The following is a 15,174-nucleotide window of genomic DNA, read 5'->3' as shown; positions in this document are numbered from 1 at the left end:
TCTCTGAGATCTTTAGGCAGAGTCTAGGGGCACCCTTACTAATAGCTTTGGTGTCCTGTCATTAGCAGACAAATTGGTCCTTTCCTGGTCAATGACTATTTTCTGCTCTTCTTCAATAATAGATAATCCTGCTAGTGAGAAGTGCTGTGGTGTGTGCTGTCAATACTGTTTTAAATTTGAATGGCTATGATAATATGCTGTACTGATTTACAGCAGTTTTAGTCCTGGCTTAGCAGGGTTAGTGTTTTTCTGTAGCAATAAAGGTAGGTTTATTTGGTGGTCTCTGATTCTCAATATCCCATAACAGTGCAATTCATTCATAACACTTTTATGGGTCAGGCTATTTTACTTAGGTGAGGCACAACGTATTTCTTGCCTCTCTATTCAGCGAGAACTATTCAGTGACCATAATGTCAGATATACCAAAACCTGATATTCCAAGTTTGTGAGCAGATTCCAGTATTCCTAGAAAGAAAGATATTTACTGAGAAGTTCAAATAAATTTGGCAATAAAAAAACAAATCCAAACCAAAATAAGTTTCCAAATGCTTGAGAAGAGTCTTGATTTGCTACTGAAAACATAATTAATCATCAGTACCTATTGGGGCCACGCAAAATCTCGATTGTGATTACTATTTAAATTCCAAAAGTATTTCCCTGAACAATTTTGAAAACTTGATCACAGCTAAAAGTTTGAAAGTCATTGACGTTACCTGACTGGGTGAAATTTTTTTAATGCAAATGAAACTTTAAATTAAAGAAAAAAATATCCAAGCTCCAGGTTCATGGTAGGCTGCTATGATGGTTTTCTAGTGTTCTGAGGACAGTGCTCAGAAATGCCATTTTCATCCTCATTTTTGGCCACTTGTGCATTTAAGGGAAATCTGCTCCTTTATATTGAATGCACCACCACCATTTTTCTTGGAAAGAAAATGCTATCTTATTCTCTCCATGCCTATCTTTATCTAATTAAATCTCATAGATTTTGCAGGAAGCATTTCAGCCTTTTCTTAGATGCCTGATTTTCATGAATCTTTTATAATGATCTTATATCGCAATGGACTTTCCAAGAAATGGGACTAGGATAGAAAATTTGAGATAAGTAAAAGTTCAATCTAAACTTCTCATTACTTATCAACATATATTCCAACTGCAGCAAAGATTTAAACATAAAAAAGAAGCCAGGAAAGCCCCAGAAGACACTAAAGGGGAATTATTCTATAGTCTTAGAGTGGAGATAAACTTCTTAGCTATGAATCAAATTCTAGAAGACATGATTTAAAAGACCAATAAATTTTGATTTAAAAATGAAGAGTAGTAAAAAAACATACTTCATCATGGACAATTTATTGTAATAAAGACAGAAGACAAATTGGGAAAAATTGTATTTTCTTAATATAGAAATTTTTAAAAAACAAAAACCCAATTAAAAATTGGACAAAGAAGCTTCTTGGAGTTCAAAGGAAAATAGATGCAAATGACTCAAACATAAAAGATTTTAAAAGTTACTCTTAATAAGTGATGTATAAAATTAAATTATACTAAGATACCGCTTCTCAATTATATTGGAGAAATGAAATCCAGAAAAATCATAACACACTTTATTGAGAAGTTAACAAGACAAAGGTATATTCATGCCTTATTTGTAGGAGTTGAAATTACTAAAGGACAATTTTGCAAAGAGTAGCAAAATTACAATTGGCCCAACACATAGATTATTTATTGATAAAATCTAGCCTCCAAATTAAATATGTTATTATATAATACTGTATTCATCTGTTCTCATGCTGCTAATAAAGACATATCTGAAACCCGGTGATTTATAAAGGAAAGAGTTGTAACTGGCTCATAGTTCCACGTGGCTGGGGAGGCCTCACAGTCATGGCAGAAGAGCAAGGGATGTCTTACATGGCAGCAGGCAAGACAGAGCTTGTGCAGGAACTCCCTTTTATAAAAACATCAGATTTTGTGAGACTTAGTCACTACCATGCGAACAGCACAGGAAAGACCTCCATGATTCAATTAACTCCCACTGGGTTCCTCCCACAACACACAGGAATTGTGGGAACCACAATTCAAAATGAGATTTGGGTGGGAACATAGTCAAACCATATGAAATACCATTTTATTGTTTGTAATGACAAAACATTAGAAAGAACGAAAGTTTCCATTTGAACAGATCTGATTAAATAAACTATAGTTTATACAGATATTAAGTCCTATGCCACGATGTAAAAGAATGAGGACGATTTGTATGTAAAGGTGTAGAAACATCTCTAGGATGTATAATTAAATGAAAATGTAACGACCATAATAGCATATATGTGATGCTGTTTCTTATGTAAGAAAGAAAGAAGGATAAGAGTATATTTTTCTGTTATCTGTATTTATTATTACTAGTATTACTTGTACACAGAATACCCAGGATGGGTCACAAGAAGCTAGTAAGACTGATGATCTATAGATGACTGGGTTGAGAATAGGATAAATAAAGTTAGAAATGGGAGCAGGATGTGTCATTGTATACTTTTTTAAAATATTGCTTTGATTTTCAACTATTTAAATATATTACTATTTAAAAAATAAAATTTTCTTTAAATTATCTTGCAGACAAGGAGTGGGTACATAAGAAAGTAATAAGCTCTCCATTCTTGGAATTATGGATGTTAAGATCAAAGACCTCTTCCTGTGAAGATTCAGCAGTTTCTAATGTCTACCACCAAACAATTCTTACTTGTTACAGTTAAAATTTACTCTCTCTATACATTGGTATATGTGTGTGTGTGTATATATATGGTTGTATATACACACACACATATATACACACACACTTTTTTTTGTGTGTGTGTGTATATATATATATAAAACTATGGATACATACACATACAGAAAGAGAGAGACTGAGAGAGTTAATTTTGTAGCAAGAAGATTTGAGGAGACTGACTGGGTCAGATTCTCAGTGAAATAGTCATAGTAGAGAGAGACATTCTTCCAAAGCTACTAACCGCATCTCTCATAGTTTTTACGCATTTTTTTCAGTCAGTGAAGCTATAGTATATTTTTATAAGAACTTACCCATCTGTAGTATATACCCCAAATCTACTATTAAGGCTTAAATGTCACAGTTAGAGTAGCTCAAACATATGACTTCTGAGAATTGTGTGAAATTTAAAAATCATACCTAAATAGAAGAATGTTTTTAAATTATTGTATATTTTATGGTTTTACTGCTATTAGAATAGGTCATTTTTATTATAAATATAATCCAGATATCACCTTCTTCATCTTGTTAGTGGTATACTTTAGGATCATCCAGGGATACAATAAAGAAGCCAGTAAAATTTGACAATAAGAAACCAAGTACATATAAAACTTATTTTTTAAAAAGAAAAACAATCAGAATCCTAGAAAACTTGTCTTTCTTGATCAATAATTTTTTTCACTTCCCGAATATGACGACTTTTCACAACAGCTTTTAGCAGCATTATTTTCCATGGTTCCTTGACATTATCTGAGAGGAGTGTATAGATACAATATGCTATGAGGACTCCCAATATCAGAAAGTAAAAGAGTTTCTTCTCATTTTGTAACTCTGTTTCTTCAGCAAGACAGCATTATAGTTTATATCCATGCCCGAAATTAAATAGACATTGGAAAACCCCCACCCAAAACTATTACCTAACTTTCTATCCCAGAGAATTCTTGTCAGCAAAACAGATTGTTATGTTGTATCAAGTGTTACCAGTAATAGTACAAATTCCAGTGAGCACTGTGAAAAGGAAAATACTCACTTCTGGCAACTTCTGTCCAAACTGCTAGCATTATTGTATCTTCAGATCGTCACTGGACAGAGGTCTGTTGCCCACTGACTTGGAGAAAAGCATGTTAATTCTCAGATATTCTGGAAAAAAATAGTAGAAGCACATCCTCCCAGTGGAGAGAAAACAAACTGATTCATTTAAAAGTTCTGATATATTTTAAATAATTAACTTTATTTTATCTTTCATAAACTCCAAGTAATATGGGCAAATTGAATATCTTAAGTACTGATTGGAGTGGTTTGTAGTGAATAATGGAAAACCTTGCTGCAAAAGAAACTTTGAGTCATGTCTTAGAAAGGCCGACTGGCAGATGAGAAAAATAAAGGACTTTGTAATATAAAAGGCACTAAAGTAGGCTTTGTAAATATAACTTTTAATCTATATAACTTCTTGCTCTTTCATATCCCATCTTAGTTAATATATGACCTCACCTGATATGTTGTTGAATATCAAGGTACTTGATAAGAAATGAAGGAGTCCCTGATGTGTCCTTAAGCTTATTCTGCTATTCTGCTGTCTTTAATGTAGGATTCACTCTTTTCTTTTCTTTCCCTTTTATTGTATTTTATTTTTTGAGAGGGGGTGTTTCTCTGTTGCCCAGGCTGGAGTACAGGAGTGCAGTGGTGGAATCATACCTCTTTGTAGCCTCTACCGCCTAGGCTCCAGGGATCCTCCCACTTCATCCTCCTGAGTAGCTGGGACCACAGGTGTGTGCCATCATTCCCAGCTAATTTTTTAAAAATAAATTATCTGTAGTGATGAGGTCTTGCTATGTTGCTCAGGTTGGTCTTGAACTCCTGGGCTCAAGCAATCCTCCTGCCTTGGCCTCCCAAAGTGCTGGGATTACATGAGCTACCACGCACAGCCAAGTCTTACTCTTTCTTTAACACGGTTCTATGTTCTAGAAAGGCAAGAAAACAATTTGGATAACCACCTTTTTCTGTGTAGTCAAGAAAATTTTTGCATGGAGAGTGGATGATATAAATGGAAAAATTTCAATTTACAGCTGCACTTGTCCAGGAGAGAATCAAAATTAAACGCTGTGTTTCGCTATAATTCTTCTGACACTATCCTCTTAAAGAACCAAGACCTTTAAGTAATCCTGCTAATCCTGACATGAATCCAACCAAAGATTCTTTCCTGATGAATCAGGATCATGGGGGCTTGTTTAAACCAATTGTGTATAGTCATTTGGACTCATCTGTACTACAAGGGCATCTAGTTTTCAGTAAGCGATAACAAATTATGAGCTATAATTTTTAACTCCTCCAAAAGTAAACCTTTCTCACATGCCACAATATATCACGTGTACCCCATAAATACTATGTATCAATCATAAAACAGATATGTGAATACTAAGCCTAACTTTTAAGGTTTTGTTTTTTGTTCTTTGGGTATTTATTTATTTATTTATTTATTTATTTATTTTTGACGGAGTTTTGCTTGTCACCCAGGTTGGAGTGCAATGGTGCTATTTCGGCTCACTGCAGCCTCCGCTTCCTGGATTCAAGTGATTCTCCTGCCTCAGCCTCCCCAGTAGCTGGGATTACAGGCGTGTGCCACCATGCCTGGCTAATTTTTGTATTTTTAGTAGAGACAGGGTTTCACCATGTTGGCCAGGTTGATTTCAAACTCCTGACCTCAGATGATCCACTGGCTTCGAGCTTCCAAAGTGCTGGGATTACAGGCCTGAGCCACCGTGCCAAGCTTAAGGTTATTTTCTTAGCTATAATATTCTCATTTTCAAATGCTGCTCCTCCTTGTGGCATTGAAGTTTTTTGTTGTTGTCATTGTTGTTGCTGTTTTTTATTCCCTTCTGCCAACTGCGATGTATTTTCACCAGTGCCCTAGGGCAGCTTTACTGGTGTCCTTCACTCCTGCATGTTAGGGTTTTATTTCTTAAGAGAGATAGAGGACAAGGATCCCAATGGACTTCTGCCACCATTCAGCTGCCATTTCCCTCCCTGGCTCACACCATAAGGGAAGCTTTCTCAGGAGTCTCTCCAATCTTGTGTTTGTGTGTGTAAATCTATGTAATCTATCTATCTATCTATCTATCTATCTATCTATCTATCTATCTATCTGTCTTTCTTCATCATCATCATCATCTGTCTTCTTACCGTTATGTAATCAATCTATGTAATCTATCTGTATAGCAGATATATATCACAGACAGATAGATTTCTCTTCAAAACATTACAATTTTGAGCAGGTTGCTTCTTAATGATTTTCACTGTCTGAGTGGATGCTCTATTGAATTCTATCTTACTACTCTCCATATTTATTTACCAAATCCCAAGGAGGAAGAGTAAAATCAAAAACAATATGAAGAAAGAATGCTAAAATCAATAGACTTCAGCTGAAGTTCTAGCAGGAAACACTTGTGCATTCGTCACTTTGTGGCCAGTCCAAGTTCAATGTAATCAAAAGTTTACTTTGTGATTAAAATCAAGAAAATGGAGCTCGGAGTAAAAACAAGGTACAAAAAGCTAAATAAACCCCTTTCTGTAAAAGCCCATATAATGAAGATATTTACTGTTTAAACAATACTTCATAATAAGTATATATTGTGTTCACCATTTCAAGATGAGGATTTCAACTCACTTAAGGGAAGTTTGTTAGAATGTTCTTGATTCAATAATGTGATTTATAATGAAGATATGTTAATTCACATCTAATAGGACTGTTGTTTGGGTTAAGGTAGTAATGAATGCAAAGAATTAAGCTAGCGCTTGGCATCTAGGAGATTCACAATAAATGGTAATATAGTTACTACTTTTATCACTGCATAATATCATCATTACAGTGAGAAAGGGACGCAAACATGATTCATGCTGATATAGATCTGACTTAATCTGTCCCCTATTTTAAAAAAATGCTGCCGAAACTGCTGACCTGAAATCTGTAGAAATGTAGCAATTTTTGATAGCATAGAGGCCGGGCGCGGTGGCTCAAGCCTGTAATCCCAGCACTTTGGGAGGCCGAGACGGGTGGATCACGAGGTCAGGAGATCGAGACCAACCTGGTGAACATGGTGAAACCCCGTCTCTACTAAAAAATACAAAAAACTAGCTGGGCGAGGTGGCGGCGCCTGTAGTCCCAGCTACTCGGGAGGCTGAGGCAGGAGAATGGCGTGAACCCGGGAGGCGGAGCTTGCAGTGAGCTGAGATCCGGCCACTGCAACTCCAGCCCGGGAGACAGAGCGAGACTCCGTCTCAAAAAAAAAAAAAAAAAAAAAAAAAAGGCCAAGATGGTACAGTGCAAAAGTGCAGTAGATTAACGCCTAATGACCAATGAAAGTTAAAAGCCTTTCCCTGACTTCTTATAGATTATTAATCTATTAAAAATGGAGAAAAGAAACAATGTATAAATCATCAGTTCTAAGTGGAGTTTTACAGATTAAAGGAGTGCAACTTTTACACAGATAAGAGAAAGTTTTCCGTGGTTTTTCTTTCCCCTTTGTCCACATGAGTCACACTTTCCCTTGTGGATAATAGGTACCATGTAAAATAATGGCATATCAGAACCCCATATGCAACAACAATGTAAAAATACTGACATCAGAGCTTCTTGCTGCACCAAATTCTTGACTTTTTAAAGATATTTAGTTTCACTCATATTCAAACAAATGTTACTAAGGCAAAAAATGGTACAGCTTTCAATTTTACATTTGTAAATGTTTCCAAAGTGTTTGTAGAAATACTGTCAGAATTTAAATAATAAGTAAACCCTAGGATCTTATTTTTTGACCCAATTAAAGATTAAGATTTAAGCATGTTCTCAATAGCAAATTAAGGCTTTTCTCAAGTTAGAAAACTTAGAAAGTGGTTGTAATTTGAGAGTGTATCATTCTTACCAAATTAATCTAAGCTTTTTAATTAATACCTTTCTTTCCAAATAACTGAGAAATTTGTTTATGAACTGGAAAATCACTGTGGATATTGAAAAATATCTCATAAAAGAGAGAAAATCATTTTGAAAATGGTTTCATTTACTCCCTTTAATCTTCTCACCTCATCTAGAAAAAATGGCGGGACTTTCAAGCAATCTGTTTATCAAATGAATCCTCATTAGTTGTTGATGGACCAAAGGAGATTTAACTAAAGCAATCTTTATTGCTATAGAAAGACACAAGGCTAATACTGACATAAATCATGTTATGTGCACATATAGTCATTCAAAATAAGGCAGAATAAGACAATTCTTAACGTTGCAACACAGCAATATACAACACAGTTGTGCTATTGGAAGCAGGAGAAAACTGTGGACTAAGAAGTGTTCAAATTGGCTGCTTTCCTAGTGGATTGGCCTCCAAAGCTGTAAGTAAGGAGCACAAAAAAATTAGCTATGTCATGCTGCTACCTCTGGTTGTCATGACTGAGTGTTTGCACAAGGCTAAGGAAATAGCAGATGTCTTCACTTTTCTTTATAATTCACTCAATATGCCAAGCTTTGCAGCTTAGAAAACATAAATGCCATGGAATTTAGGATGTGAACTAGTGTATATAGCCCACCAAAGAGAGCATCAAAACAGACTGAATTCTAATCCATGCACCCGTACACTCACACATACATTTCTATCAAAGAACTTGTCAGGTTTTAATAACTCCCTTTCTTTCTCTCTCTCGAAAGAGACAATATCAAGAACTTGCATCATGGCTATATGCACAGTCCCAAATCCAAAGTCTTTTAATACATGTTTGTTGAATAAATTAATTTTCTTTAACTGTGAGGGTATTAAGATACCTCTCTAATAAAGAATTAAAACCACTTTTTAAATGTTGCTTTCTTTTTTTGTATCTCTTCTTATAATAGGAACAAAGTTTGAATTTTGATAAAGTTCAATTTATCTACTTTTCTTTTATGCCTAGTGCTTTTTTCTGTCCCATGTCTAATCTAAGAAAGTTTGGCCTAATAAAAGATTACAACGATTTTTCTCTTATGTTTTCTCCCAGAAGTTTTAAAGGTTGGTTTTTTTTTTTATTTTTTTGTATTTACATCCATGATTCATTTTGATATTATTAATAATTTTTATATATGGAATGAAATAAAAGTCGGGGTTAAGGATTTTTTATACGGATACTCAAATGTTAAGCACCATTTAAAAATATACTACACTTTTGGAATTGAATTACTTTGGCAATTTTGTCTTGAAAAAATTGACCCCAAAGTTACAGATTTATTTCTAGATTGTCTTTTTATGATCTATCTGTCTATCCTTATTGAAATACTTCATTGAAATAAATCCTTTTTGAATATTATTCTACTGAAATATCTTGATTACAGTAGTTTTATATACAATCTTAAAATCATGTACTGTAAATGTTATAAATTTGTTTTCTAAAATAGTTTTTAAAATATTCTACATTCATTTTTATTTTCATACACATTTTAGGATAAATATGATATTTTCCTTAAAAATCAAACTAAAGCCTTCTGGAAACTAGATTGGGATCGTGGTAAATAAGTAGGAAAACTGACACCTAAGTAACCTTGAGTCTTTTGGGCAATGAGCATCTTATTTCTTTCTGTTTATTTAGGACATCTTTAATTTTTCCCAGAATAGCTTCCATTTGTCTGTGAACCCGTCTTGTATGTATTTTGTTAAATTTCTCTCTAAATATATCATGTTTTATGCCATTTTAAAAATAATAGCTTTATTTTGCATACCCAGATTTTACTCTCTTAAGGCACTTTGACATAATTATATATTAGCACAGTGCAATAACATTGGAAATAAATTTTAAGATAATAGCACAACACATTTTGTAGAACCTGATATGGTTTGGCTGTGTCCCTATGCAAAACTCACCTCGAACTGTAATCTGAATTGTAATCCCACATGTTGAAGGAAGGACCTGGTGGGAGGTAATTGGATTACTGGGGCAGTTTCCCCCCATGTTACTCTCATGATAGTGTGCGAGTTCTCATGAGATCTTGTTGTTTGATAAATATCTGGCGCTTCTCCCTCTCCTCTCTGTCTGTCTCTCTCTCTTGCCTGCTGCCATGTAAGATGTGCCTTGCTTCCCCTTTGCCTTCTGCCATGATTGTAAGTTTCCTGAGGCCTCCCCAGTCATGCAGAACTGTGAGTCAATTAAACCTCTTTTCTTTATAAATTGCTTAGTCTCAGGCATTTTTATAGAAGTATGAAAATGGACAATACAAATGTAGAAAGAAATTTTGTTAAAAGATAAATGGCTATCTCAAAAGAAAATACAATTCAGCAACAAAGGATTAATTTCTTTACTATGAATAACATTTCTACATATTAACAATAAAACACAAATGGCTTAATAGAAAAATTGAGGACTTACATATTAACAGCTATATAAATTTAACTATATCCTAACCATATGTCACCTATTATGTCAAAGACTGCAAATTATTCCCCTGTACTCATTACCTTTATTCTCCACATATTTAGTCACTCTTTCAAATCTTTTATGTCTTTATCGCTCTCTCTGAGGTAATCTACTTCTTGATAGTTATGTTCTAGTTCACTAATATTCACTTCAGCTAAGTCAAATATGATTTTTAAACCATCTTTTATATTTTAATTTTCAATTGTTAATCTTCCAAGTGCTCAAGAATAATGATGACCACAAAAATTCAAATCTCAAGAAACATCCTCCAACAAAACAGTTCAACAAGAACGAATAAAGCTACAAAGCCTCAAACTTCAAATTACTTCTAAGTAGAAAAGTAAACGGTAACTTTCAACAGAGTTATTGCTCAAGTTCTTGCCTTGAAACTGTACAGAGAATGAGATATGGGAGAGAATTGTCTGGGAAAAGTACACAGAAAAGAAAGGGAAATGAAAGTCTAAGACTGAGCTAAAATCATCCCCCCAGATAGAGAAAGTGAACCCAAAGCATGAAAAGCTTGTACAAGAATCTGAGTGCTAGATCATAAAACTTAGTGAAGGTAATTAATAACAGGTGTGCACAGCTCACTGTGGGTGGTAACTAGGGGAGAAGATGGGAACCAGGGAAAAAGATGGTAAAGGGGAGGGAGTGGAGACCTTTAGAGACAAGGTGGGAACGTGAAAAAGGAAAAAGAGAACTTTGGTAAATATTTTCTAGCTTTTCTTCTAACTGTTTTTATATGAAATATAAACACTAATATGTAAAAAGAAAGCATTTGAAGGTATAAAACCCGCTGGTAAAATTAAGTACATGAATAAACCTAGAACCTGGTAATACTGTAGTTTTGGTGGGCAGTCCACTCACAACTCTAGTATGAAGCCCAAAATACAAATCTATCAAAAATAAGAATACCTAGAACAACTTATTAAGAGATAGTCAATATCTATTCTATATTTAGGTTAAGTCATATGATGATATTATTCAGGACTTTTATGTTCCTATAAATTTGTCCCCTATTTTGTTCTATAAAATGAGAGAAGAGTTTTGAAATCTTCAATCATAACTGTGGGTTTATCAATTCTCTCTTCAGTTTAGTCATTTTTTTTGCTTCCTACACTTTGAATCTCTGATACTAGGTGTACATACATTTAAGATCGTTTTGTCTTTGACTGCTGTATCTTTGAAATGCCTCTCTTTATCCACAATTTTGTTTTGTTCTGAAATTTACTTTGATATTAATATAGCCAATCCAGATTTCTTATGAATAGAAGACGCATAGTATGGCTTATCCAAACATTTTACTTTTATATCTACTTTTTTTTTTTTTTTGAGACATAGTCTTGCTCTCCTACCCAGGCTGGAGTGCAGTGGTGTGATCTCTGCTAGTCCCAGCTACTCGGGAGGCTGAGGCAGGAGAATGGTGTGAACCTGGGAGGCGGAGCTTGCAGTGAGCCAAGATCGCGCCACTGCACTACAGCCTGGGCGACACAGCGAGACTCCGTCTCAAAAAAAAAAAAAAAAAAAAAAAAGTAAAATAAAAAATAGCTAATTTTGTTTGCTCTTTTGTTTTGCTTTTGTTCTGAACAACTGAAAGTGTGATTGCTATTTACTGAAATAAGACAGACAAAGATCAGAGGTTATTTGAGGGAGATCAAAAATTTGTTTGGGATTTTTATTTAAATCCAAGTGAGCTTGCCAAGTAGCCCACTGGATACATACTAATCTGGATTTGAGAATCTCCAGACTGAAGATGTGACCTGCGGGGGTTGCCTTCCCTGTCATTTAAGGCCATGAGACTGAATGGCATCTCAGAGAATAAACTGAAGATAGAGAAGAGGCCTGAGTTCCAAGATCAGAAGCACTCTACTCAAAATAGATCCGAAAGCAACAATAGATGTAGTGACATGAGAGCCAGTGACTCAGAGGTAACCAGAAGACTGCAAAATAGAAGGGAGATTGGTGATCTAGCCTGCTACATCATTAACATTGACAAGAAAGATTTTGGTGGTTAGAGCAATTTTGGATGAAAGGTTGATTGGAGAAGATATATAAGAACGATTTGGAAGAAAGTATGCTCCACTCAGTTTTTCTATTTGTTTTGCTATAAAGGAAAATAGAGAAATATGGTGGAACTGGAAGGGGAAATAGAGTCATGAGAGATTTTTTTAAAGAAAGTGAAATTTTATCATATTTGTATTCTGGTGGAAATGATCCAAGAGATAGCAATAAAGCAGAATGAAAAAGAGATAATTTCTAGAATATTGTCTTTGAGAAAGCAAAAGGGGATGAAATCTAGTATACACTTAAGAGAATTTGGCTTTATATAAGAGCACAGTTTAGTTATAATAATAGGAGAGATTGACTTGGGGAAAATAATATGATTGATGGACAGCATTAAGGGCACATTGGAAGCTCGCAATATTGAATTTACAATGAGAACATTGAAGCAGGATTATTTTATTCTATCATGCTCATCTGTGAAGGATAAAGAGTGATAGAGGAAGGAGAAAGAGATGGGGGAGACAGAGAGAAAACCTGGGGGTATATATGCAACGAAGTGATAATGACTGACTATACAACTTAATATGAGTAATGAAGAAAATAAAAAAGAAAAATATATGAGCATAGAGAGGAAATACGAAATCCAGGTAAAATTCTCAAGCATTGTGACTATTGAAGTATTAGTGGGAGTGGTCTGCAAATACAGCAGGTTATAATCTGACAGTAGTCTATTTAATGCTGAGATTATGGAGAGGGTATAGTTTTGTTAGTAACAAGGTCTAAGGCATGATTATAAGGACAAATGATTTGTGCAGAACAGAGGAATAGACGACAGATCATTGGAAAACAGCAAGTCATAAAAATCAGAGTCTGTGTTGCTGGCTGTATTATCTGTATAGATTTTGAAATTCTCAAATGTAATATTGGAGATATTACATTGTGGATATTGGAATGACAATAATAATGGATTTGGATATTAGAGTGACAATGAGCTTAAAGATAAAATACTTGAGACATGAGAGCCAGTGACTCAGAGGTAAGCAGATGACTACAAAATGCGAAGGGAGATTGGTGATCTAGTCTGCTACAATAATTCAGAAGGCTGTAAAGAGAGGTAACAGTCTGGGAGCAGCAATGAGCAAGGAAGACATCTACTGCACATTAAAATCCTATAGTATGAATAATGTGGAAGAAGAAAAACAGAAGCAGCATGATCCTAAATTAAGTACTGGATCTCAGTTGAAAGTTGATGGAAAACACTTACAAAAGCTTGAGGGTGTCATGCATAATGAATCACGAGTCCCAGACAGCACAGTGGAATTTATAGGAATCAGGGAGGGACTGTGGAAAAGACAGAGTAAGGTACAGGGAATGACTTTACAGGGATTAGGATTTGGGAGATGAGAGTGACTTGGGAGTGATGACTGATGTAGAGAGGGATAAAAAACAATTAGTAAGAGCCAGATCTGGTGACTTAGAATACAAAAAGCCAGTTGGTAAGGTAGAGGACACCCATAATTATTTATCCTATTTTACTTTGAGAAAACCAAAGATAGGCACCTAGATGGATATTTGTACCAGAAACTGAATCTGTAGGTAAATAATTAAAGAATGTTTTGTTGCTGTTGCTATCATTCCCTCACTCTATTGCATCTTCGTTTTGACTGTAGTCGTGGGAAAACATGGTATAACTAATACCAATTCATTTCATCATTATTGTTTATGTTGCTTTAATAAGGTTTTTTGTATCATAACTCGTGTCTATATTTAAATGTATCTTCCTACTCCAAATTAAGACTATGTTCTCATACGGGAACGTAGATTATTTTGATTTATAGGCACCTGGCTTGAGGGAGGTTAAGGAATAGGGCATAGAGATCCAAATAAAAAAAAACAGACAAATGCCTTCTTCAACTAATTGAGTACACAAATATTACAGTGATGCTCCACTGGGAGTTGTAAGTGTAATTCATTTATACATCCATCCTATGCATTATATGACCCCAAATATTTCTATATATTATTCACACTTAATTTTAATCACTTACCCTAAAGAATTTGTGGCCTACTTCTTATTGCCTATCTACTGCTCACGTGATTTTACTGAATATTAGTTTTATTCAGAATGATGTGCTCAGATTAAAAAAATATGACTCCTCAGGCAACTTTAACAGCGAAGGCTGATCACATGAGATAAAATTCTGTAAAATGACATATAAAAATGTATATGTATGTGTATATGTATATAGAGAAAGTGGGGCTTCCAGGAATGCTATTGTTTTTTCTGATATAACAAACAAAAATGGAAGTGTATGATTTCCCCCACTGTCCCCACAAGTGCTTCCTGCCTGTCAACAGCTGAGCAAGAAAATAAAGCAAGCTTGGTTTCCAGTTGCTATGAAGAAACTGTGCTGGTCCTCTGCTGCCTTCCTCAGTACACCTCCAAAACGATCAAACCTTACATACCATATGATCACTAAGGCTTATTCTTTGTGGTCTTTCCCCCATATGGTGCCTATATGGACACAAGAACTTTCAGAGATTTAAGTTTTTTAATTTGGTTGTATCATTTCTTCCTTGTCCTAAGCTTCGCTCGCCACCATAAGCCACTGCCACATGTGGAGCTACTGCCTTATGCTAGCTCTGTGCCTACCTCAATCTCCCTAATGTCTCACAAAATTAGAGCTGCCTTTCCCTAAAATAACTAAAAGATCATTTGCATTAATGTTGGTATCCTAGTACAGGAAGAGGTCTGTATTAAGATATAAATTTTACAGTGATAGGCAAACACCATTATATTGAGGCAAATGCTTTTTAAAAGAGATGGCACATATTTCATATCGGTTCTCACAGGGAAATATTTCAAGTTTCTAAATTCATGCTGACTGAAACTCTGGCATTTTACAAACCAGATGTGTTTGTTTAAAACTTTCTTCTCATCTGTAATACTATTAGGCAATCAAAAAACTATAGCTGTAAACTAGAGA

This window comes from Macaca thibetana, chromosome 2 (genome assembly GCF_024542745.1).
Source record: "Macaca thibetana thibetana isolate TM-01 chromosome 2, ASM2454274v1, whole genome shotgun sequence".
Classification (NCBI taxonomy): domain Eukaryota; kingdom Metazoa; phylum Chordata; class Mammalia; order Primates; family Cercopithecidae; genus Macaca; species Macaca thibetana.
Note: the sequence above shows the minus strand (reverse complement) of the source record.